Source organism: Festucalex cinctus, chromosome 9 (genome assembly GCF_051991245.1).
Source record: "Festucalex cinctus isolate MCC-2025b chromosome 9, RoL_Fcin_1.0, whole genome shotgun sequence".
NCBI classification, from domain to species: domain Eukaryota; kingdom Metazoa; phylum Chordata; class Actinopteri; order Syngnathiformes; family Syngnathidae; genus Festucalex; species Festucalex cinctus.
The window spans coordinates 6177555-6202036 of NC_135419.1; the positions used below are offsets into that span (position 1 = coordinate 6177555).

The 24482-nt window shown below is 39.3% G+C and overlaps 1 protein-coding gene and 1 long non-coding RNA gene across 4 annotated transcripts in view; both read left to right on the top strand.

Moving 5' to 3' along the window:
• The window catches only part of pcdh11 (protocadherin 11), a 156817-nt gene that overhangs the window by 31623 nt on the left and 100712 nt on the right, over positions 1–24482 (top strand). The gene's annotated exons all lie outside the window — the stretch shown is intronic.
• Positions 13575–16276, top strand: LOC144025596 (uncharacterized). Its single transcript, XR_013284922.1, has 3 exons — positions 13575–13833; positions 14274–14504; positions 14776–16276. It is a non-coding gene; the product is annotated as an uncharacterized LOC144025596 (long non-coding RNA).

The following is a 24482-nucleotide window of genomic DNA, read 5'->3' on the forward strand; positions in this document are numbered from 1 at the left end:
GATGGTGCTGCGCTAAAGGGAATGTCAACAAAACAGGCAGATAGGTCAGTCAAACTTTATTAATAGATTACAAACTAGCTTTCTGACATCTCTATTCACTCCCAAAATGAAAAAAAAACAGCTGTTTTATTATTTTCTCTGAGGTAAAGTAATAGTATTAGCTATAGCGATCCAAGATGGCGGGATCTTCTGCGCATGCGCGTCACCGATAGCGAGACCTGTTGCGGCTCAATATTGATCCATATATAAGGCGCACTGGATTATAAGGCGCATGGTCAGCTTTTGAAAAAATTGAAGGCTTTTAGGTGCGCCTTATAGTGCGGAAAATACGGTAAATTTAATTTTTTTCAGTTTTTTTTCAAGGTTAAGTTTTTTTTTTGTTTTGTTTTTGTTTTGCCTCTCTTTGACTTCTAGTATATGGGACCATGTAATCAGCTAGCTTACTTAGAACACTTCTCTTGCAGTTCATCACGGACCACTTTCACATAAGAACATACTTTATTTTAACAGACCGCCAAAGCCGCGGTACAGCGACACAGCGATAACGGCCCTCCTTGGATTTGTTTGGCCACCATCTCATGGTGAATGTTAGCATTAGCCGTTAGCTGAGCCACCATAGTCAAGCCTGCCACCACAATGGTTGTTCATAGGCTACTATGCAACTTCAAACAAGGGTCAACTTCAAAATAAAAGCAATAAAGTAATATTGGTCATGGATATCAATGCCTTGCTTAGCTTTTTGAAGACATTTTGAAGAAAAAAATAATTTTGAAGAAAAAAATAATTTTGAAGAATTTTGAAGAAAAAATAATGCCAGTTTACCTGACTTCGAATTGAGGCTGTTTGGACTGCATACAAGCTGACTGATTGAACTGCTTAGTACGCAAAATTGTGGTGACAGGACTTGAATTGGAGCCCAATATTCAATTTGGAGTGCTCGTGCGCACCACTTATCTGCACCCCTGTTTAAAAGGAACCGCAAGCAGACATCCACTGTGCAGGCACTTGGAGCCCGTCTCCCACCCAAATCACATTTGTCCATCCTGTTAACTCAAAATATTTGGTGTATAGAACGAAACATAACACAACGCTACTTCAGTAGGATATATACAGAATTATACAATTAGCTAAAATAGCAATTGTGTCGTGGGGATCACGTGAGCGTGGCCAGGGGCAGTACTGTTTTTTTCATCACAGGTTATTTATGAATGTACTGTGCATAAGGCTGAAATTGTTTAGAGATCATTTCAGGGTGGACTCCGTCTCTCGTCCAAAGTCATCTGGGATATGCTCCAACACACCCGCGAACTTTGAGGATAAGCGATACAAAAAAAATGAATGGATGGATGGATGTGCAGTAAGGAAGATACTGTCTATTTCTGTTGCACTCCACTCAGGGCAACGCTTCAAACAATTGCTGCCCAATCCCTGCCAAACTGAATAATTCAATCTATCCCCCGATCACCACTTCAGCCACCACCTCCGGAGCTATGGTGGTCGAGCTACTTTTGTGTGTGCAACAATCAAATCAGTGCGGAAGTGCGGCGAGTGGTTCTTTCTGAGACACTCTGCGGCGCTACAGCCGGGAGATTGTTTTCATTGAAAACAATTCCGTTGATTAAACGAGGTGTGACTGCCGAGTGAGGATCAGAGGAACATCGATTGCTTGTACAATTGTTTGTTCCATGTTAAAGGTGTGATGAAAAATAGTGTACAAAGGACCACGCGTGTGGCTGGTGTGCCAACATGAAAGGTAATGCGTAGAAATTCATCTCCGCTTGTCTACCTCATGTAGGATTATATTCTGTTGTGATTGAGCTTTTTTTTTGTTTTTTGGAGTGTACGTTCCAAATGTTACAGTATCAGGATAAATGAGATTCACAAGAAACATTTATGTGGCACCCTTGACATTTGCATCACCCCTAGCCCCTCCCCCTTTTCTGGAATTAATCATGGTTGAACATTAGTTATGCTCATGTTGCCTTGCCACTAATCCCCCTTTAGCACAGAGCCAAACACAATAAAATATAAAGAAAGCACAATTTAATTTACCATTTTTTCCCCCCTGTTGCAATGTTGTTTTTCTTCTCATAGCAACAATGATGCAGATGATGTATTTTGCATTCTGCGTACATGTGACCCCACCGAGGCAGCTTGCATTGAATCTGTCCCTCATTTCATCCTCTTTGAAGCATACAGTGTGAAACTTGACCAGCAATCTATCATGCTGTTGGGGCTAATAAATGCAATTTTCCAACCTAGCCACATCCCTCTGTGGGTCATTGTTCAACTCTATGATGTTGTCACTCTCGTGTAAAACCGAGACGCTTTTTTGAAGTGCCACACTGTCAAAACATAGCACTGTTTTACAATGTTGTCGTGCAATGGTGTCCAAACTTTTGTAGCCCACCACCATTTTTTTAAGCAGCCCGCGGCATATACTGAAAATGAAAATTTGCTACTAAGAAATTTGTTTGATGTTATATTTATTAGTCTTTGTTGATAATAACAAATAAATAATGAAAATGAGAAAACATAAGCACAAATACAATTATTAGTCAGGTACAGAGAAAAGAAACAGACTGCGTGTAAATGTCAAGAAGGCTGTGAAAATTTGCAATCTGTATATTTATATAAAGATTTATATATTTATATTTTGTGTATTTAATTGACTGAGAAGTAAAGGAGTTAAAACAATTTGGTTATAGACTAAAGGAGGTACAGGTTGTTTGGTTTGAACTCTCAACTAAATTGCTGTTAATCAAAACATTTCTCATATTTTTTTTTGAGGTGAAGGAGCTAATCTTTTTCCCCCTCCCAATTTAACTCATTCACTGTCAGCCATTTTAGAAAATTTCAAAATTTTCAACACCCACACGATATTACGTTCAATAATTATATATAAACTGAATCTACCAAATGACAGCATAGACTCCCTACATTTTGCCTTCTCCCATTCTTTTATAACTGACAGTAGAACAATGTAGGTTTGCCAAAATACATCAATTTCTCCCATGAACTCTGAAACTGTGTTTATTTCATATAAAATTGGGCAATAATGTCATCTACCGATGGTTGGGCATCAGTAAAGTTGTTTCCAAGTTTGACATTTACAGTGGAGCATAATCAGAATCTCCCCCATCCCCGCTCTAAAAAATATAATTGACAAGTATACTTGTCAAATGCAGTGAATGAGTTAATCTAAACGTAGTGCTTGTGAAAGTTTGTTTACTATTGGGAGCAGAGCAGCAGCAAAGACATTGGCAAAGGTAGACAATTTAAGGCATTGTCCCAAGGAGGCCCATGTGCGTTTCCTTGGTAATCCTGGTAATCCTCGAACAGAATTCCTGATTTGCTTTTGTAAAAGAGATTGGGAGATGATAAGATGCCTGCCTCCTTAGAATAGCTGATAATCTGGTTTGGACAGAGGATTCAAGGGGAATTTATCCTGTCTTAACATTTGCCCAATCAGATGGCGCTGAAGTGACCTTAACCCTTTATTCACTCCCTGTCTGTATGGTCTACTACACGAGGGGAAAAGAACAGTGGGATGATAATCAATGTTGTTTATTTTGCTGCTTGACTCTTTAAGTACTTTCAGCCAGATTATAGGCTTTTGCAGGGGATAATCGGAAGAGCACAGACAATTGCCTTTTTCTATCCTGACAGTAACCTCCCACGAATGCGTAAAGAAGGTGATTTAAAGTAGATGCCGACACTTAATTCCTGATTAGAACCATTGCAGGGACTCGTAAAATTATCCAGACACCACATTAATCACCGCATTTCAAACAGGCCCGCTTCCAATTTCCCCAGCCCAAATGTGTTATCTCCAGAATTACTAGCACTCAAAAGCACATTTTGCCTAACATAGAAAAGAAAAAAGAAATAACACTACATACACACATTGGACTGTGAGTGACCCCAGATGTCTCTTCTCTGTTTCAGTGTGAATAAAACAGAAATTGTGTAGCTCTTCTTAACGACGTGACTGACTAATCTAAAAATTGTGTTTAGAATATTATTTATTATTAACTCATTCACTCCCAGACATTTTCATGTTCTATTGCTATAAAAAACATGGAACCTACCAAATTAAAGATTAATGTCTCTTCTTTCATCAGAAAAAAAAGTACATTTGTATCTGTTTTTACATTTTGCAGCATTAGAATTATAATAATCTAATTAGCATTAGAATTAGCTAAGTTTCATCATTATTCACAAACCTGTTGAAAATACTGTGAAAAAGAACTTGTTTCAACATGGCTCTGGCTGATCTCTTATACTTTGCTGCCACCTACTGGCCATTATTATTTTTTATTTTTGTTTGTTTGTATAACTACCATTGCTTTAAGCAACCTCTTCAGGTCAGAAACTGCATCAAAGTCTCATAATGCTCTAGCATGCAAAAAATACAAACAAAAAATACGTTTTTGGGAGTGAATGAGTTAAAGATGAGTTTAGTAGTGTTAGCTGTGCAGGGCAAAGAGGGAGTTCATTTCTCTGTTTGGCACATGGTAAACACACACAGTTAAGACGAGCACACAGCTTTGTGGTTAGCATTGTAGCGCCGTCGTTTTAATACAGTAATTTATTTCAAGGAGTTTCAAACATACGCTTAATGCCATCTTAACTCATTCACTGCCATTGACGGAAAAAGACGTCAAATGATGCATTTTTTTTTCTGGTATGGCAATGAATGTGTTAATATGGAACACCCACAACATGAATGCACGTGTAAGAAGTCAAGTCAGGCAAAGTGTGGGTGTTAAACTCGCTCGCTTCGACTTTTATTCACAAGCAATTAACTCCAAACCGTTTCTAAAATCATACAGTGTATATTGTCTAAAATTAATAACAGACATGATCATCGGCTGAACCATTTAGTGTGATGAACTGAGAGGCAAACACTCACGTCATTTGTGAATATTACACATTGTTATTCATGTCTGACTTAACTGACAGTTTTAATGTTGCACTTTGAATTTTAATTTATTGTCAACTAACAGCTCATTAACTCTTTACAAGTTGTTCTTTTGAGTGTACCAAATCATTAGAATAATTCCGCTATTTTTATTTATTTATTTATTTTCAAAAAATGTGTTCATCAAATCATTCAAGACAGCCTGAAATTCCCGATGGCCAGTCTGCCCCTGACCAAGTGAGTGACATACGCTGGAGTTCCATTAACGCTCCCAGCTGACACACTTGTAGTCGAGCTAAAATGAACTGAGTAAAGAATGTTCACTCAGAAGACAAACTTGCAAATGGCACAACACTTATAAGATCAAAGGACGCCGTACTCCGCTCGTGAGCTAGCAATGCAAAATGGAGAACAGATAAACATGTTAGCGTGCCTTTATCTGCATTATAAACCATTGATTTGAGTCATAAAACTACCACTTAAACATTCAAATGACAGTTTTATTTTACTAATATTGGACATTGGAGGCTTTTTGTCATAACTCACTCGCCGAAAATGCTTAGAATTCTGTTTCTAGTTTACCAATTGTATATACATTAGTTTTGGATTATTTGGAAGGATGATGCCCCCTTTGTGATATTAACATATGGCAGGCTTATATTGGCATTGATTAGCGGACACATGGCAGGTGTGAAGATGGGCATGCAATGTAGAAGGTGGACTCTTTTCTTTTTTGCTTCACACAGATGTGATAGGGAGACACTTTTTCAACCACTTTTGCATCTGCATACATTTTGTTGTGGAAATGTGAATCGATTGGAAATCATCTGGATCACAATACACCATTTGAACTTTCATTATGGACTCTTGGATTGCTGAAAAGTGCATCAGAAACCCTGAGCCAGCTCAGCTTGGACATCAAAAGCAGGTACATAGATAGTTATAGCAGTGAAAACATTTATTTAAGATGCTAAATCATCTAATGACAGGATCATGTGGTGTACTTTTATGATATACTTGCTTTAGTTTATACATTGTCAACCTTAGAAACCACAAAAGGTGTCACGATGTTCATATGATTATAAGCATGGCTGCATCTTATCCACTAACACACCTGCAACAAAGCCTAATGAGTGTAGCTCATTACCCAATTAGAGCTTTTGCACGGCATGAGTGGAATGGAGTGTGGGGAGCGAAACATCCCATGCATTTTACTCCCCTTTGCAGTTGCACAGTCTCGCACGGAGCTGTCAGGCTCAATCTGGGGCACACACACACACATGCGCACGCACACGTAAAACAGGTTGAGGCTCCAAATGCTATCCCGCTCAGACTTGCACACTGTGCAGCGTTAATCCACACGTGCACAATAACCTGCTGATTTCGCTTTGTGTAGTGGCTTCAATCAGGGGGAAAGCAAAGAGGCTCAAAGTGAAGGGTAGATAGGGAAAAAAGAAACACGCATTTGAGGGAAAATGTGAACACCTGAATACACCTTAAGCATTTGTATGGCAGCCATGACTGTAGCTGCGGTTACACCTGGACACACTGTGATTAAGGCAGTCATTTCAAATGAGTTGCTTCTTGTCTGCTTGTAGAAGTTGAATGCAGCGCCAATGCGGTGAATGATCAATTTGGTCGTCCATAGAGCCATTAGCAGAAACAAGTCAGTAAACCACAAAACTGTATTGTGTGACTGTACTCTCTAATGGACCTTTATGTGCGCCAATGTTAGGGCTTTCTTTGAAACGTAAAACGAGGTTTTCACTGGATCACTTTCAGTATATTTCTTTGTGGTGCATTCAGTGGTATAATAGTCCGTTTTTACATTATGGTGGGTATTCATGTAAAATATTGTTGGTCTGTGCCAAAAAGGATAATAGAAACATGGAGATTTCCAAGTGTCTTCTCAAATAATGCGTGCGATAGCCATCGATGGCCATTAGAAATTTATGTGCATGCAGCCTTCAAAGAGAACAGAGGCTCATTCCCGAGATCAGTCGCACAGATAAGTAGATGCCATTTTGACATCTTTTGTTGCAGAAGTCTGCGTTTCATGGCTGCTTAGATGGTCATGATGAAGTGAGATGGCTTCATATTATACATATCATACAGACTGTGCTGTGCCATGGACTTTAGAGCTAAACACTTAAACACAATTTCTTCTTTGTTAAAGTAGCAGTTTAGAATACAGTGTTCTTTCGCTTTTTTTGCGGTACTGTTCTTATGGCTTCACTCTGTGGGTTTTCATTTGTCACCATAACTTCATGTATTGCAGAAATCTGCTTCACAAAAACCCAAACCATTAACATCAGACAGCACAACACCCTCAAAATCCCCATTCCCTCATTAACTCTTTGACCACCAAAAACGTTTAATAACGTTTAGTAAAATCACGATGTATGCCGCCATAAACGTTAAGTGACGTCAACTACTTTTTTTTTTTTTTTTAATATATCAGTGGTCAGTGCAACGTCCAAGTGCAGCGCAGCCGGGTCAATGAGTTGTGAAATCAAAAACACCCACTAACTATGGCCAGCAGATGGCAGCATTGTATCTCTTTACAATGGGCTGCTGTTGTATGGAATTACTCAACTCAAATTTATTAAACCTCGCAGCGGTAGCTGCTCGGGCCCTAACTAGAGCTGCGAATTACAATGAAACATGACGCAATCTGATGAAATACAACGTTTTCAAGGCTGACGTGAATCATCAAAGCCTTTGTAACATTAAACCTAATTTGACGGAGTGTCACTAAACAAAAAATAGTATCAAAGTCATTGTTGTGGAGAAAATGTATCTATTCTTTTCAATTTTCGCTCAATGTCACTCAACTTACCTATTTTCAAATGGTGATTACAAAAGAACAAAATAAGGTAGAAACATACTTTTTTTTTCTATTGAAAAAGGGAATGCAATCTTTCATTTAGTAGCCATGTTGTAAATGTTGCAAAAGAACACAATATTCTGTTTGCTTCGAAAAATGAGTTAAAATGCTCGAAATCCGCTGGCATTGAGGGTTGTTTTTGATAAAGTGTGGCAGTAAAAGAGTTAAGGATGCATTTGGAAGTCCATTCCGCTTCACTCAGCCTGTTCTGAAACTTGGACTGTTGTTCAAATGTGCCGTTCAGTTACGGCAGTGGTGTCCAAACTCTGTCCTCGAGGGTCGGAGTCATGCAGGTTTTGGATGTTTCTCTTCTCCAGCACACCTAAAGCTCATCAGCAAGCTCTGCATAAGCCTGTTAACGATTGTGTTCATTGGGTGGGTTCAAGCAGGGAGACATCCCAAACCTGCAGGACTCCAGTTCTCAACCGAGTTTGGGCGCCACTGAGTTCCGGTATTATAGCTGCATTGAGAAATTGGAGCAAAGCACCGACAGCACACGAGGACGATAGAGCACCTGTTAACCATAACTAACCATGTTAGTTTTTCTTTTTTCATTCTCTATTTCCATATTTCTGGCGGAAGAATTAAGTTAAAGTCAAGTTTCCTCTCAGCTTGTACCAATGAGTCTTGGAGGTGGAGACCAAGACAAGTCCATGGCATTTGAAGATCATGACCAAGACTTTTGGAGGTCGAGTCTGAGACAAGTAAAAGACTCTTGGAGGTTGAGACGAGACCAGACTATTGGAAGTGAAGACTGGGACAAGTCCAAAACTTTTGGAGGCCGAGATCGAGAGACGTCCAAGACTTTTGGAGGTCAAGCATGAGACAAGACCAAGTCTTTTGGAGGTGGAGACCAAGACTTTTGGAGTTCGAGACAGAGACGAACCAAATTTTTTGGAGGTTGAGACCGAGACGAGACAAAGTCTAGACCAAGACTTTTGGAGGACGAGACCATGACAAGACCGAGTAAAAATGCCTTTGATTCCGAGACGAGACTTAGATCCTTATAAAGTGGTCTCAAGGACCAATTCCAATCTCAAGAACTACAACATTACATTTGGAAACAACTCCAAGTGATTTTAAATAGTTGGATCAGAAGGTATCCACACCCTCTGCTCCTCTTTACTTGTTATATATATATTTATATATAATACCATCCAGAGTTTTTTTTTTCTTTGCAAATGATTTTCAGCCAAAGAAAGATAGCTACGTGTCCAGGAAAATTGCTGTTGTATATAAGAGGCAATTGTGCTGCATATGTTCCTCATGCAACTCACATATAGATAGACTCTTCTGCTGATGGGGACCACATGTGTCCAAGCCCAGAGGTAATGGGCAGCACTTCAGTGAATTGTGCCGACCTTATTGTATTGTGTGGATGATTGTGTTGTGCTCCCTCAGATAATGACTCTGCCCTACTTTGACTTTGAGGCACTGACCTGAAATAAGGCACACAAGTGAAATCTGAGCCTGGATGAACCTGGAAGTGATTAAGGTCAACCAGACACATCACATTTGTTTGACCCCCCCGGTGACTCACATCGACCGATGTCTGCAAATCCTCTGGGACTCTTTTGTGGGTTCCTTCCTCAATGCAAACATTGATAACATGCTTTGGAGAAAGCGTCACAATGATTAAATACACCTTTGATAGAGGACTGATTTTTTTATTTTTTTTGGCTCCTATTGACTTTGCTGAGGTGGAAGAAAACAACTTGTTCTCTCCTTGTGACATCAGGTGCGTAGAATTTGGCTAATCAAGGGGAAAACAAATCATCTTGCCGCACGATGCTGTCACCGCTGAAAAAACAATTTAAGATTTGAGCTAAAAAACTATTATTTTGTATGCATCGTTAGCCCTGAGTTTCTTTACACCAGACAACAACATGACACAGACTGAAATCGATGCACAGTGCAGCTTGCCGCTACCTCTGTGTCCAATATTGCTATGCACTCACTATGAGTGCAGACTGCACAACGGGAGAGCCACTGAGGTCACAAATAATTCAATGGCAAGTATCAGTAGAACTGCACAGTAATGCGGCCCAAAGCCGCGGTGTCAATGCAGTGAAATGTGTGAAGAATTTTACAGAGTTTCAGACAGAATATGCAAATTATCAGTGTTTTAACCACGCGCCACATATAAGAGAAAAAGAACATCAAGGGAATGAAACTGAGGGCATCATAAGGTATGACGTAACAGAATCTAGGATTGATCTAAGCTAGTATCAAATTTTGCATTGAGATAAATTATTTATTGCAGCAAGTGATAAGGTTGATGTTTCATGGGCCAGATGAGTACAGGCCTGGATGCTCGCGGGATGCAGGGATAACATGAGAGCACGCTGTTCTCTGGAGGGTGGCACGCACTGAGTGGGTCTGTGGTGTGTTTTGTGTCTTGCTATTCTACTGGGGATCAGTACATGACTCCCCGCCACAGTCGTGGCGCTCAGATAAAAATGACTTTTCCTCCGGGTTGATGAGGAATGAAGTAATGAATGTAGCTTGTTTTTTTTTGGGGGGGGGGGGTTTATTTTTATTTTTTTTTAATAGAAGGATTGTTTGGGAATTTGTTTTTTAAACACAACAAAGAAATTGCTTGCCGTGTCCAGTATCTATGGTGAACTTTATGGAATTGCATGTAATCGTGATAGTAACAGCTCATGAGACAGGTTTATTGTTGTGTGCCATTATATCAGGTTTGACTCTAGAGGTGTCGAAATTAATCGACTACAACTAAGCAATTATCAAATAACCCAGTTCCAGCAATGCTTAATTACCGTATTTTCCGCACTATAAGGCACACCCTCAAAGTATGACATATTTTCAATCATTTTCCATGTATAAGGCGCACCGCACTATAAGGCGCACCACATTATAAGGCGCACCTTCAATGAATGACATATTTTAAAACTTTTTTCATATATAAGGCGCTACAGTAGAGGCTGTGGTTACGTTATGCATCCATTAGATGGTGCTGCGCTAAAGGGAATGTCAACAAAACAGGCAGATAGGTCAGTCAAACTTTATTAATAGATTACAAACCAGCTTTCTGACAACTCCATTCACTCCCAAAATGAATAAACAGCTGTTTTATTATTTTCTCTGAGGTAAAGTATTAGTATTATTAGCTAGCGATCCAAGATAGCGGGATCTTCTGCGCATGTGCGTCACCGATCGTGCAGGGTCACCGATAGCGTCTGGAAGGCGCACTGGATTATAAGGCACATGGTCAGCTTTTGAAAAAATTGAAGGCTTTTAGGTGCGCCTTATAGTGCGGAAAATACGGTAATCAATTTTTCAAAGTTTACTGTTATCTGTTAATCATCACCAACACAGGCGTCCATCGCTGATGGAATGACAGACCTTCCGGCAATCTTGATGGAATGCTCACCTCTGATTATATAATGGTCACTATCTGTATGGTATCCTACCGGTCAAATAACAATCTCTGAGGAAAATACTCACATGATGCTAGGGTATTTGTCATTTAGTGTTCTTCTAATGGCATCACTGCAGAGGATGCAGGTCAGTGAAGGACAACGCGCTCAGTAGCCGAAGTTAAGAGAAGACCCTTTAAAGGGTGCACTAAAAGCCAGAATCCAGATTGCAGAATTTAAAGGTGTCCTGTGTCCTTTTATACCTTTTAGTGAGGACGATTTAACCATCAGTATATTTGGTTGTAAGAGATCTAATTTATTGGAACATGATTATAATCCTATATTCTAGGCTTCGACCTTGAAAATGTGAATTTGCTGATGCGGTGAGACTGGATCTTTGCGATATTTCCTGGCATCTTCAGAAAAGAGTTGTAGGGGGGCGGAAGGGAGGGGGGGGGGGGGGGGGGGGCGCGTAATGCTACCACATTTGCCTTGTGAAGATAACACTTCAGAGGTCATTTGAATGACTTTGTAAATGTGAGCCATGTGCTCCCTCCACTTGATGTACTGATCTTACAAGCGTGTGCATTTTCTGTCAACACAGGTCTGGTCATGTGACACTGGCTGGTTGATGATGTATGGTTGATCACTGTGTGGTCATTTCGTAGAGTGCCGAGCTATGCTTTTGCTTCATGTATACTAACACATACAGCGATCAGTCACTTCATGAAGTACACTTGAGCCTAATGAGATCAAATACCAGAGCGGTTTCAGCTTCAGTCTTTGCAAACCTAGTCATGTTAACTTTTGATGACTGCCAGAATAGTATTTATTTCACAATATGTTTATTGTTATTGTTTTAGGTTACAAAGGGTGACCATATTTTGATTTCCAAAAAAGAAGACACTCGGCCTAGCCTCGAGATAATTCAATGATACTCAAAGTTTATTCAAATGATTATTATTATTATTATTATTATTATTATTATTATTGTCGGTTCTGGTTAATCGACAAGAACAGGAAGTATTAAGAGCATTATTTTTTTGTTCTCTAAGCAATTAAATCACATGGGGCAATTTAGGAGGCTTTTTTTTTTTGTCCAAAAATGTATTTTATAACCTATTCCGTTATATAAGCTATTCTCAAATAAAATTGAATAATAATAAAATAAAATTTTATATATATATATATATATATATATATGTATATGTGTGTATATATATATATATATATATATATATATATATATATATATATATATATATATATATATATATATATATATATATATATAGGAGGCTTTTTTTTTGTCCAGTTTTCTCTTATAACCTACTCCGGCGTATAAATTATTCTCAAAGTTGTAATCTAACTTGGATGACAACCAGATCAATCAAGCCTATAGCGCACCTTTCATACTTAAAAACAAAAAAACAAAAAAAAACAGCACAACTGTGTGACAGACAGGTAATAAAAGATGACAAATTGTCACAGTTATTCCTACAGCCATTGCAATATCAATAGACCAATACATAGAATATGGGTATGCAAGATAAGATTATACCAGTACTAAAGTCAAGCAAGTATAAATTGTAACAATGCCTCTCATGCTGAAACTGTGGAAGATGTTTCAGGAAGAATTTACAGAAACGGAAACCCACAACCATCCTTAGAATTGCGGGCTGAATTTCTTCTAAAAGGAACCGTCCTTGACTACTTTCAAAACAAAGCATCAAACAGGCTGTGTGTCACAACACGCATTTCTCAGCAACCTGAAGATTGTTTCCTTTTATCTGATGAATTGTGTTACTAAAGGACTTTTTTTTTTTTCCCTTCCCTCATTTTTTCTTAGAACGTCAAGTGTCAAAGTAATTTTCATGAGCTTAGGGGCAAGCAGAGTTAAAGCAAATGCGTGTGCCGCTATGATGACAATAAAGACATTTTAGGGATGTACTGAATAAGGCAACGGGGAAATGAAAGAGAAACGGGAGGATGAGATTGGAAAATGAGGCTATGAGAAGCAGTTGCCACCAGTAAAACAATGACTGAGTAATTTTAATTGGTCTAAAACTGTGTCGCCTCATACAAGCTGGGGATCTGGCCAAAACACAAAAATGAATGAAAATTCATAAGCTATTAAATAGTGGGCTGCCAGTAGAAAGATGAGCACAGGATGTCGTTTTTAGATGAAGATACTTTTTTTTTTTTTTTTTTTTTTTTTTTTTTTTTTTTTTTTTTTTTTTTTTTTTTTACACCAATATGTGAAGCTATCAGTTTACTGTACCTTAAATGAAAAGCAGACAGTTTCCCCACACAGATCCCATGTGTAGCTCACTTAAGACCGATAGGTCGCTTGCACATGTCGTCACTTCCGCCTCGGATTTCTCGTAGTCGCCATGCTGGGTGGCCTCCATTTACGTAGCGATTCGGTCTAACACGTATCAATCACGTTTGTTTTCTGCGTTTAAAATGGTACATTGTTGCTGCATCGTTGGCTGTTCGAACAAAGCCAAGGGGGAAAATGGTCGGTCTTTTTTCCGAATTCCAAAAATAATTAGGAACCAGGGCCTGGAGACAGAGGAGTGCGGACTCCGGAGGGAAGTCGTTACTTTGGGCTCGTGTGTGCAGCGATCACTTTGTGAGCGGTAAGCTTGTTTACCTTTATTTAATGCATGAGGATTAATAACGTTTCGACCGCCCATATATGGGCAAGTTGCTTATGTTTTGGATTCATGAGCAAGCAAGTTCGGTAGTACAAGCTGGCTAGCGGACGTTAGCCGAAAGCTAACATCGAACATTTTCACCCAAGTAGTGCCAGTGCAAAGTGTTTACTGCTGAAATTGGATTGATTAGTCTTGGGCTTTTAATGCCGATAACATGTTTTTTGGTGGCAAAATGTAAACTTGGAAAAAAAAGAGACAGAAGGGGCTGATGCAAGAAAACAGACCCCCGGGGGTGATGCAAGAAAACAGACCCCCGGTAGCCTACACATCATGCTAAAGAACTTATTCACGGCCACCCTACTGCGGTAAAATAACCAGTCTTTCCATATTTTATTTGTTTATATATTTGTTTATTTTAACAGGTCGCCCTGCGCCCGTTTTTCTGTCCAATCATCCCGACTGGGCTCCAACATTAAAGTTGGGTCCCAAGTTACAACATCTATGTCTCAGCCCAGTCGGTGCCAAGATATGAACGTGCACAGGAGAGACAAGCAAAGAAAAGACGACTCGAAGTGGCAGAGATTGTTGCAGTTATGCAGCCAGATGGCTCCAGTTACCTGTACCCTCAAGTACTGCTGACATCATTGACTCTGGTATGCCACTCAGAATTCATTACATGATATATTGTATGCATGAGTGAATGTATGTGTTTGTTTGTGTGTGTACACGCACCTTATATTTTAGAGACATTTGGAAGTGTTTATAGAAATAAGTATTTGCCTGTAGCAATGTTCATACATTAAAAAATGCAACAAAATGTGTACATTTCTTTTACACTGACAAAAAAACTATACTACTTTACTATATTAAACCTATTACTGGTACCGTATTTTTTTGTGATTTTTTCTTTATTTTTTTCTTTAGGGATCTCATGCCACACCGACTTGATTGCCAATGACATGATGGAAACGAAGGCGAGCATCAAAGCATTGGAGGAGGACAACATGGGACTGTTTGTTTGGTGCTAATAAAGGCAGCGTTTATACAAATTCTATTGTTGGGTTTGTTTACAAAGCTATACATAATACAAATGACAGGATTTGACTCAATGTGCAATATGGTCCCTCTTAAAGTAATGGCATAAATCTCTATTATTTCTAAAAGCACAAAAAATGAAGTGAATAATGATTAGATGTAGTAATTTCAGGGTTAAAAATTGAACTGTTAATTAATGTAGTTTATTTTAGCACAGGTGCCTACCATCCTGAGATGACGGTATGATGTAATGTTGATGGGGTACGCAATGACTTTCATTATGCTATGTACAGAGGAAAAAGTTGCTCTCTTTTAAATTTGTTTAATGTAAGACAAGTACCAGTACTGTGTTACAGTTTTCCCAATAATCCTTGTTTCACACTTGTCACAAAACCACTGTCCTTTTGGCAGTCTAGATTGGCACACTTCAAGTGATATCATTTGATTTTACAATCTGCTGCAGCACAAAAAACTACTTTATTCCGCATCTTTGAAGTACATGAGCAAGTGGTAGGTGACAGCGGCTGAGCAGGAACACTGGAAGTCCACTGCTGATCTAGTAAATGCTCTCCCGAGCAGTTCAGGTAAGGAGGGGACTTTGGGGAAAAAAAAACTCTGGCCAAAACGAGCGATCTGGGTGGACTCGCTCAATCACACTTTGTCCACACCACAAAGTCGCAGAAGTCCCGTCCAGTTAAACTCATCTGTGCCTGAATCTGAAAATATTACAAACATTGTAATGAAAATATGAAACATAGAATTAAATAAGAAACTACAAAAAGTAAAGCCATACATACCTGGTAATAATATTGGTGTTGTCGTGACAAGTGATGGGAATTGTTGCCATCCGGCACCAGACAGAAATTGGGTGTTGTGACAGCCTCCTTAACCGTGAGATCATAAGAAAAGCTGTCAGTATGCTCAGTAGTTACCATGAACACGTTTTATTGTACTGGAAACTGAAACTAAAAATACGTCCTCTGAGAGTGGTTAACCTTAACCATTTAGAATAAGTTGATTAAGTAACATGTAACTAGTGAAAGGGTAGCATTAAATTTAATTAAGCCACGGGGAGGCTGTGCATAGTTACTTTTTATTCTTATATGCTCTGCCATATTTGCCTGTTATAAAATTGTTAGAAAAACCACATCAGGTAAACCTAGCTGTGCATGTAAACACAATGATAACAGGAAGCTTGAGAACAAATCAACATTTTTGTGTGCAGAATTACCAACACCATGTGGTTTACTTACGTGCAACAGCAACCGTTTCTTCTGATGCGATGTTAAAGTTTACACTCTGTATCCACCCGCTTACAAAATAATTGTAAGCCTCCAGGGATTTGTTGGCGTGTTATGGAGCATGTTGTCAACACGAGGTAGGGAAAGATGTCCAGAGTTGTCACATTTGGCCAGCAAGCTTTCTCCGTCAAAAAAAATTCACCCTTGGTCAGGACGTAATTAGGATCAATCCCGCCACACAGAGACACCTTCTGCCTGTATCGTTGTTTTTGATCTTCCGGTAAATCGTGAAAATACTGCGAAAATTACATCAGGTTGATAAGCTCTACCGTGTAACTCGCGAGTGTACCTTGTGAACCGGCGGACACCCAATATGGCGCCCGAAGGAAAAACTCCCATGATGCATTACGATGTGCAAGCGACCTATTGGGGCCTCAATTGCGCTGGCAGGCGAACTAAAGTTTGGAAAGCAAAGCATCTCAAACTGCACCGTATTGTCTAACTCCCGCTGGCTCAGGGCCATTTTTTTTAAGCAAGAAACAGCTGATGTGCCTTTACTTGCAGACAGTCTGTAAAAATGGCTTCAGTATTGAAACACTCCATTTTTGGCATCCTCAGACCGATGTGTAATCTCAGATTTTTGCATGCGTTTACTGCAAAATAACACATGGCGAGCCTATTGTACAGTACTTCCCAATCCAGAAGAGAATAGCAAGAAAATCCATTGTCAGACTTTCAACCATGCACAATATAAATAACTAAATTATCAATTGTGCTTAAACAGGCGTACAATGTGCAGAACAGAGAACATTGTGTTGCTGGGATAATCCCTTCGAAGATTTACCCTGATGTTGCCTTCAGGGGGGATAGAGGGAGTGAGAGCTCATTCCCCTGTGTGTGTCTCTCTATCGCTCGCCTCTATGGATACATTGTTACTATCGCAGTTCCTGATCAGCCCTGCTTAGTTATTGTATGTTGTATTGTGTTCTTTGATATTCCAGCTAATCCATCAAGTAAAGAGATTTAGTTTCAGATTAAGGCGACTCGATGAACTTCTAACGACGGGCTGCTATTGTGCGCCCCCCCGCGGCGTTTTCTTGATGCACTTTATGAACCACCGCAAGCGTGCAAGTACGCTTGTGTGTGTGTGTACTTTTTCTGCAAGGTGGCTGTCTTCATCTGTCGTGGGTAGCTTTGACTGTCACATCATGATAGCAAGAATATTAACACTTTTGCTTCCCATCAAGATACTCAGAAGATCCAGTAGGCGGTTTGGATTCCAAAGACAAAAAAAAAAGGGGTATAATCTAAGATACTTCACAATATTGTTTTTAATCGAGGGTGAGCAGGTTTTAAAATTAAAAAAACAGGATACTAAAGTTTCACTGAAAATCAAATGAAAACAATATATTCTCATCAGGAACTATTTCTAACAAATTCCATCATGGGCCAATCTGGTTACCGGTGGTTGTGTTAGATTTAACTAATGCTAAATGTTATCTTTGTTGATAGTTCAACATCACTGAATAATCAAAGTACTCATCTTGAGTCCAACTTGCTCGGTACCGGCAGCTATTGGAAGCTGGCTGTGTCGTTTACCTTGAGTCGGACCCACATTGTAACTTTGGAAATACAAGAGGTGAGCATTTATGTCGTTAGGTCGGCCCATCTTTGACAGATGGCCACCTTTCGGGGAGTGCTTCCGTATTTGTGGCGAGTGCTTTATGACGCGTAGCAAAAAATACACGGACTGAGAAAGACCATCTATACAGATCGCATAAACCTGCTTCCATCAGTGCTCAGTCCGTGTGTTTATTCAAGGTTCCGCGTCATAAAGCTAGTAGGACTACATTTCCTGTGATTCTTAGACACAGAAGCAGGAAGTAATTCTAGTTCTGGTATGACGAAAACACGCCTTCTAAGTTCTACCGATGAGGATGAAACATGAATGTGAAAGTAAATAGGAAGGAGTGTAACAGATAATTCCTTTTTATCGTATGAATCTCTATAATAACTATGTGACTGACATACACATGGCCCAAACAATTGGCTTGCTTACTGGACTAAAATAAAAAATAATAATAAGAAGAAAAGAAAGATGGACGCCAGGACGGGACCTGTGTAGAAGTGGGACAAAACAGTGGGGCTGGCGAAATCCGTCGGGACTCGGGACACAAGGCTCAAAAGCAGGACTGTCACAATTAATCCGAGTTTTCGTAAAGTATGTAAAAAGAAAGAAAATCAACACAAAATTCCACATTCAGATCGAACAGTACCCGAATAGCGCGAACCGGTACAGAACGATAGTGTGCGTATTCTGGTCTCACGATAGATGAGATGATTTCATCTATTGGCAGCACTCAAACTAATATAGAAGAGGAAGTTTAAGACAGGACCCTTCTTATTCACGTTTTTGTTTTACCTAAAGTGAGGAGTTGCCGGGCGGGAAACAACAACAATCATATACATGGACATCTGTTTTCACTTCATGAATTCTTCAACAAGTAAATTGTGAACCTTCTTGAACCAATCATTGGCAAAAGCTTTTTCTTACCATGCTCCTTGTGTGCTGTCACTAGTTATTAAAGGCCGTGCTATTTAGCAAAAGTGCATTTGCAGTTTGAAGAGCATCCCGAGATATTAGTGGCATCTAATTGCATTACCCGAAGGACTGATGGCGCCAGTTAAAAAAGGCTGGCCCCAGTTCATGCTGTGTTGAAGGCAAGTGCTCCTTCCCAGGTTATACGTCATGTGTCCGAGTGAAATCTTTTGTCGACTAAGTGATTTTCGGACAGCTTTAAGCTTCCACTCACCAGCCCAAATACCCTTATTCCCTAAGCAATCGTACATCTCCCCATTAATCCACTTTCATCCATGGGAAAATCAAACAATGACAGAATAATAATGGTGGCTAATGCAGCCAAATTTTGATTGCAGTCAGATTCCTTCTCATTACCTCTCAACCAAATTGATTTGTGGCTGCTTGTATAGCTAGCAGTATTGTAAGAAATGTCCTAGCGATGCAATCCATACTTTCTTTGGCATTTTTCCATTTAAACCTCAAAAAATACACATTACATCTGTATTGTGACACCATTTGGTTGCTCCTCAATTAAATTATGGTGGGATGATTCCAGCAATCAATCCCACTGCTTTCCTAAGCGAACACAAAATGGAACTTTACACTGTGCACCTCTCATAGAAAAGATGCATCTCCCAGACAGTCCAATGCCGTTTCCGAAAAGCCAGGGGCACTTCTTGATGAGTGAGAAAACAATAAAGCGAAAACTCTGAAGTGACCCTCACAGGATATTTCTCTAGCCCCCTCTGCTTCCACTTGGAGATTTAGTCTGGACTGGAGGGGCTTTTTTACCTCAGTCCTCACCTAGTTCTGTGGGACTCTCATCTTGGGAATAGCATGCCACTTTTATTGAGCAGGGAGTGGCAGCAGCAAGAGACGACGGTCCTCAGAGACGACTGAATGTTTTCCATATTAAACTGCAGAGAAGGAACGGAGAAGAGGCTTAAGATCCCACCGCTGAGATGCCTTTCATTTTCAATGTCTTAACACCAGTAGAAGGAGCATAATCATGAAGACTGTGCGGTATCTCTCCATGGTCTGTGATTTTATGCCCATTTGCAGTCACACTCCCTTCCCTCATTTTGCTTTCACCCTCCTACACATTATCCTCCACCCCCTGATGTGCCTGCACCCTTCCCTTGCCCTCACTTAGTTCCAACCTCCATTTTATCCCTTCTCTGCATCACTTTCTTCACAGAGTAAAAAATGTCTTCTGGCATTTCTGGTCATTTTAATATTAGAAAAGTCTTTAAGCTAATAAATTGCTTTCTTTCTTCCAATGACCCATAAGGAGTGGCAATAATAAAACAACCTTCTCTTTTGTTGTGCGGCTTTGCCTTTTGGAGAGTGGTGGGGATCGGGGGGGAAAAACAGCTGTTTGAAGTTCAGATTAATCTTCAGGGAGTCGCACCTATTGGGACTGTTAACCTTTAGCCACACAGCTATAAAGCAAGTGAGTTCCATTAAAATACATAATGCATGAGGTGCCGAGATTGCACGCCATTGATCAGCACTTGAATAAATTGAGTTGAAATCTTATTAACATAACCAGTTACACATGAAGTGAGATGAATCAAGTGAAGTATAACACCTGCAGAAATTAGCCATCGGTTTTGAGGTTAGGTTGTGAACGGACAGCAATTTACATCTCAACCTACTCTGATGAAATTATAAGTGGTCCACGTTCCAAAATAAAATAGTTATTTTCTCCTTACTGCTCGCAAAGTCTTCAAAATAAATAACTTTTTTTTGCGTTAGAAATATGCAATTGATCTAGTCAATTCCTGTCTGCACAGTACACATTTACTACTGCAATTACCTGAAAAGCTGTCAGAAAGCTATATAGCATGGGTCTCCAAGTGCGGTCCTCGAGGGTCCCTCCAGCCTGTTTGCCACGCTTCCCTCCTCCTACACACTTGAATCAAATGATCAGATCATCAGCAAGCTCTGCGGAAAGATAACGATCCTGATTATTTGATTCAGGATGAAGGAAACCTCTAGAACATGCGAACTCCGGCCATCAAGGACCAGAGTTTGAGAGCTATGATTCAGAGGACTGGAGGGATTTGAAAGAATAACTTTCTCGCCATTGATGTTTTTGATTTGTCAATTGTAAATTTCTGGAAATGTTTGAAATTTGTATTTTGTATCTTATCCAGCTGGATCGGGGCTCTCGACGACCAGACTTAGAGAACCCTGCCACATACGCATTAAATTTTTAGGGATGCACGGTAATCCTATTTTCAACCGATACCGATGAACCAATAATTTAGAGGTGCCGATGTCGATAACCGATAAGTAAGCCGATAATTGTTTGCAAAATTAATTTGAATACAAATATGCTTTCAAGTGCTACTATAAGTCTAACAAATACATTGAAACATTGTATAAACTTTGCACAATGTTTCATGAAGCTGAATTTTATTGATATGAGCCACAAACAACAGATAGACCAACGTGGCATGTCTATAATTATTGAAGAATTTCTTTATTATCTGGTTTATCTGTATGAAATCAAATTGCCGATAATTATCGGCAGATTTCTCTAGTATCTAGATTATCTGTTTGACGTCAAAATGGTCGATAAGTGCCGATAATTATCGGCCACCTATATTATTGTGCATCACTAAATTTTAAACAAAACAGTAGTTTTGGTTTGTGTCCACTAATATTGGAATTCTAGCATATTTTTAATCTTGTCTTTGTTTTGTTCTCATGGTATTAGCCATCTTTATAGTGCGCCCACATGCAGCCATAGTAACCCACCCCCACCCCATCCATTTGGCAAATCCCATTTGACTCTTCAGCACGAAGCATGTGCGTGTTTCCGCCTTTTAAAGCAATTAAGGCTTGACCTGTCATTTTGACAGGCAGCCTCAATCCTTCAAGTCTGTGTTGTGGTCTTTGTCGGAATAGCACGTCACATACCATTTTACAAAATGTTTCTCCACCCCTCCTCCCTCTTGTACCAGGAATAATTAGGGCAATTAATTCAGGTGGGTACCCAGTACAACATATGTGTTTCCAGATTATCTGCAGACGAGGCTTCATCACTTGGCCCCATGCAGACTGGGAGGTGACCCAAATTAAAAATGTGTTTCTCTCTCTGAATCGCTTGTCCCAGCCCACCCCTTCCTAAGATCTGAGCCAGAAGCCCCACAATGACACTATAGACTGTCTTTAATCAAGATGTCATAGTTGTCATAACTTGCGTGTGTGTCAATTGCTAACTCCTTTTTTTTTCATTACCTTTTATGGAGACCTTAACTCATTCACTCCCAGCCATTTTCACAGAAGCAATCCCGTTCGCTCCCGGCCGTTTTATTGAATTTTAACTGATTTTGCAAGGCCCACAGAATATTGTGTCCAATTGCTATAAAAGCATGGAATCTATCAAAAGAAAGATTTAAGTCTCTTCTTTCATCAGGAAAAAAAAAGTATGTTTCTATCTGTTTCCGTTTTGCAGCAATTAGCATTAGAAGAGAGCTAAGTTTCAACATTTTTCACAAATCTATTCAAAATTGTAAGTAATTTAGCTTTTTTTCTAGATAGCCCTGGTTGATCTCCTTTGCTCTGCTGCCACCTGCTGGCCGTTTGTGTAATAACTACCATTTCTGCAACCGTTCTTTGCAGTTGAGAGGCTGCATCAAAGCCTTCTGTATGCTTTAGCATAAAAAACAAAACAAAACAAAACGTATAAATACGTCTTTGGGACACTTAAAACATAAAAAAAAAAAACTATTTACACGTTATTGGGCGCAAATGAGTTAATTGCCAATCTGCAACTTCAGTGTGGTCATGTTCTGGGATTTCAAGTAATTCTCATGGGAACACCACTGGAAGAAAAACACATCTATTTAGTCATTGGTACTGTCCAAAAAAGTACATTTTAAAATATTTTTACGTGTGAAGCAGTACCTTGGTAATAAATGAGAAAAGTATCCTTTTTTCTTCAGTATGAGTTGGTAAACAGTGTGAAGTTCATCACATTTACTGTAGAATTGTAGTGCTCCCGCCAGCAAGGGACATACTGAAATAGTACACTGGGTATTCCCTAAAGAAGATGTGTAACAAGACTTTCAGTTGTAGTGGTAGCGGCTGTTCACAGAGAGTCAAGAGTGTGGAATATTTAAGATCAATATATCATTTATTTCACTTGGAGTCTATAATAGGCCGGCAATCGCAGGCTCCATTACTGGACGCGAAGGTCCAGACTGCTGACCAATCCCATCTAATGAAAACAAATGCACTGGCAGGTCGTAGAAAAGAAACACACTTTGCGCTACACAGTTCACATTGCAGTGCCGTTTGATTGTGAGGACGATGTGGTGCTGGTCTATGCAAAAGGGCAGGCTTTACAGCTCAAATGTGTCATTATGTGTGAGAAGGGAGCAGGGAAGGCAAAAAAATGGTCTAATAGTAGACTTTTATCTAAAGCCAAAAAAAAGATTGCAGTCATTATTCTATCATACACACTACAATATACATATTGGAATGATCCACTTAAGTACTAGGTTTTATTCTTAGCTATAATGCATTACCGGTAGTCCTCAACTTCCGAACACAAAGGGTTCTGAGAGGTTGTTTGTAACTCGAATTTGTTTGTAAATAGAATCACATTAAATTTTGTTTAAAAATTTAATTTGATCAAATTACTTTTTAAAAAAACATAAAATATATAAAAGAAATGAACCTATATGTACTTTCTATAACGTACATAAATTAAAAAAAAACAAAAAACGATTAAATTACATCATCCATCCATCATCATCTATTATCTGAACCCCTTTTCCTCACGGTACATGAAATGAATTTTTTACACATTGCAATGCAATACATAAATTCATTAAGCTGCCACCAGTCCGTCACTGATGGACGGTCGTTTTGTTGACGATTGATGAATGACGAACTGATGGAGTCAGTCGGTTGTAAAATAGTGGTCACAAATAAAATAATAATAAAATAACGGATTGACGATTACAGTTTGATTCGGCGTGAAGAAATGACAAATGATAGAAGGGTGCCTAGAGCGCTGACAATTGAAGGACCAGCAAAATTTTGTAAATTGTATTTACATTACATGCATTTGATTTTTAGTGACACATTTGGAAGGTAAAGTAAATGTTGACCCATTGCAAGACCCATAAAACATGGTTGGGGTTTCGTGCGGAACAATTTAGAGCAGAAATTGCTGTCATCGATTTTTCCTTCCATCTATTTGTGTTTTCACAGTCTTAAAGTCACGTTAACATGTGGAGACGTATTGTTTGAAACATCAGAGCGCAAAATAGATCAGCACTATTATTTTCAAAGTGACACTGCTGATCTAACATCACTTTTAGCTTTAGATCATTCTAAAAATGGAGAAAAAACAAGGACATCTTTAGTGATCCCAGATCAGCGCACCTCCTATGAGAGCAGTTTTGATGAGCAGTGTTCCAGATTAGATTAGAGGCCCTCCACTGATGATCGTAATCCATCATCTTGTAAGCAGCGGAAATCTATGACAATGTAGTTGCACTAACTCTTTGTCATAAACCCTTAGCTTCCCTGTGTTCTGATTTTCATAACTACAAACACAAAGAAGAACAAATGTAAGCTTGTGGGGCAGCGTGTTTCATAAAATTTAGAGGAATTTGATTTGTGACCACGACAGAGATTGAAAATATGTTGAAAGACTATTTTTTTTTTTTTTCTATTTCCTGCCTGGCTTTTGTTTCTCACACACTCACCTTTTGCCTTTCCACGGCAGACAAAACAAAATGTGCAGCAGT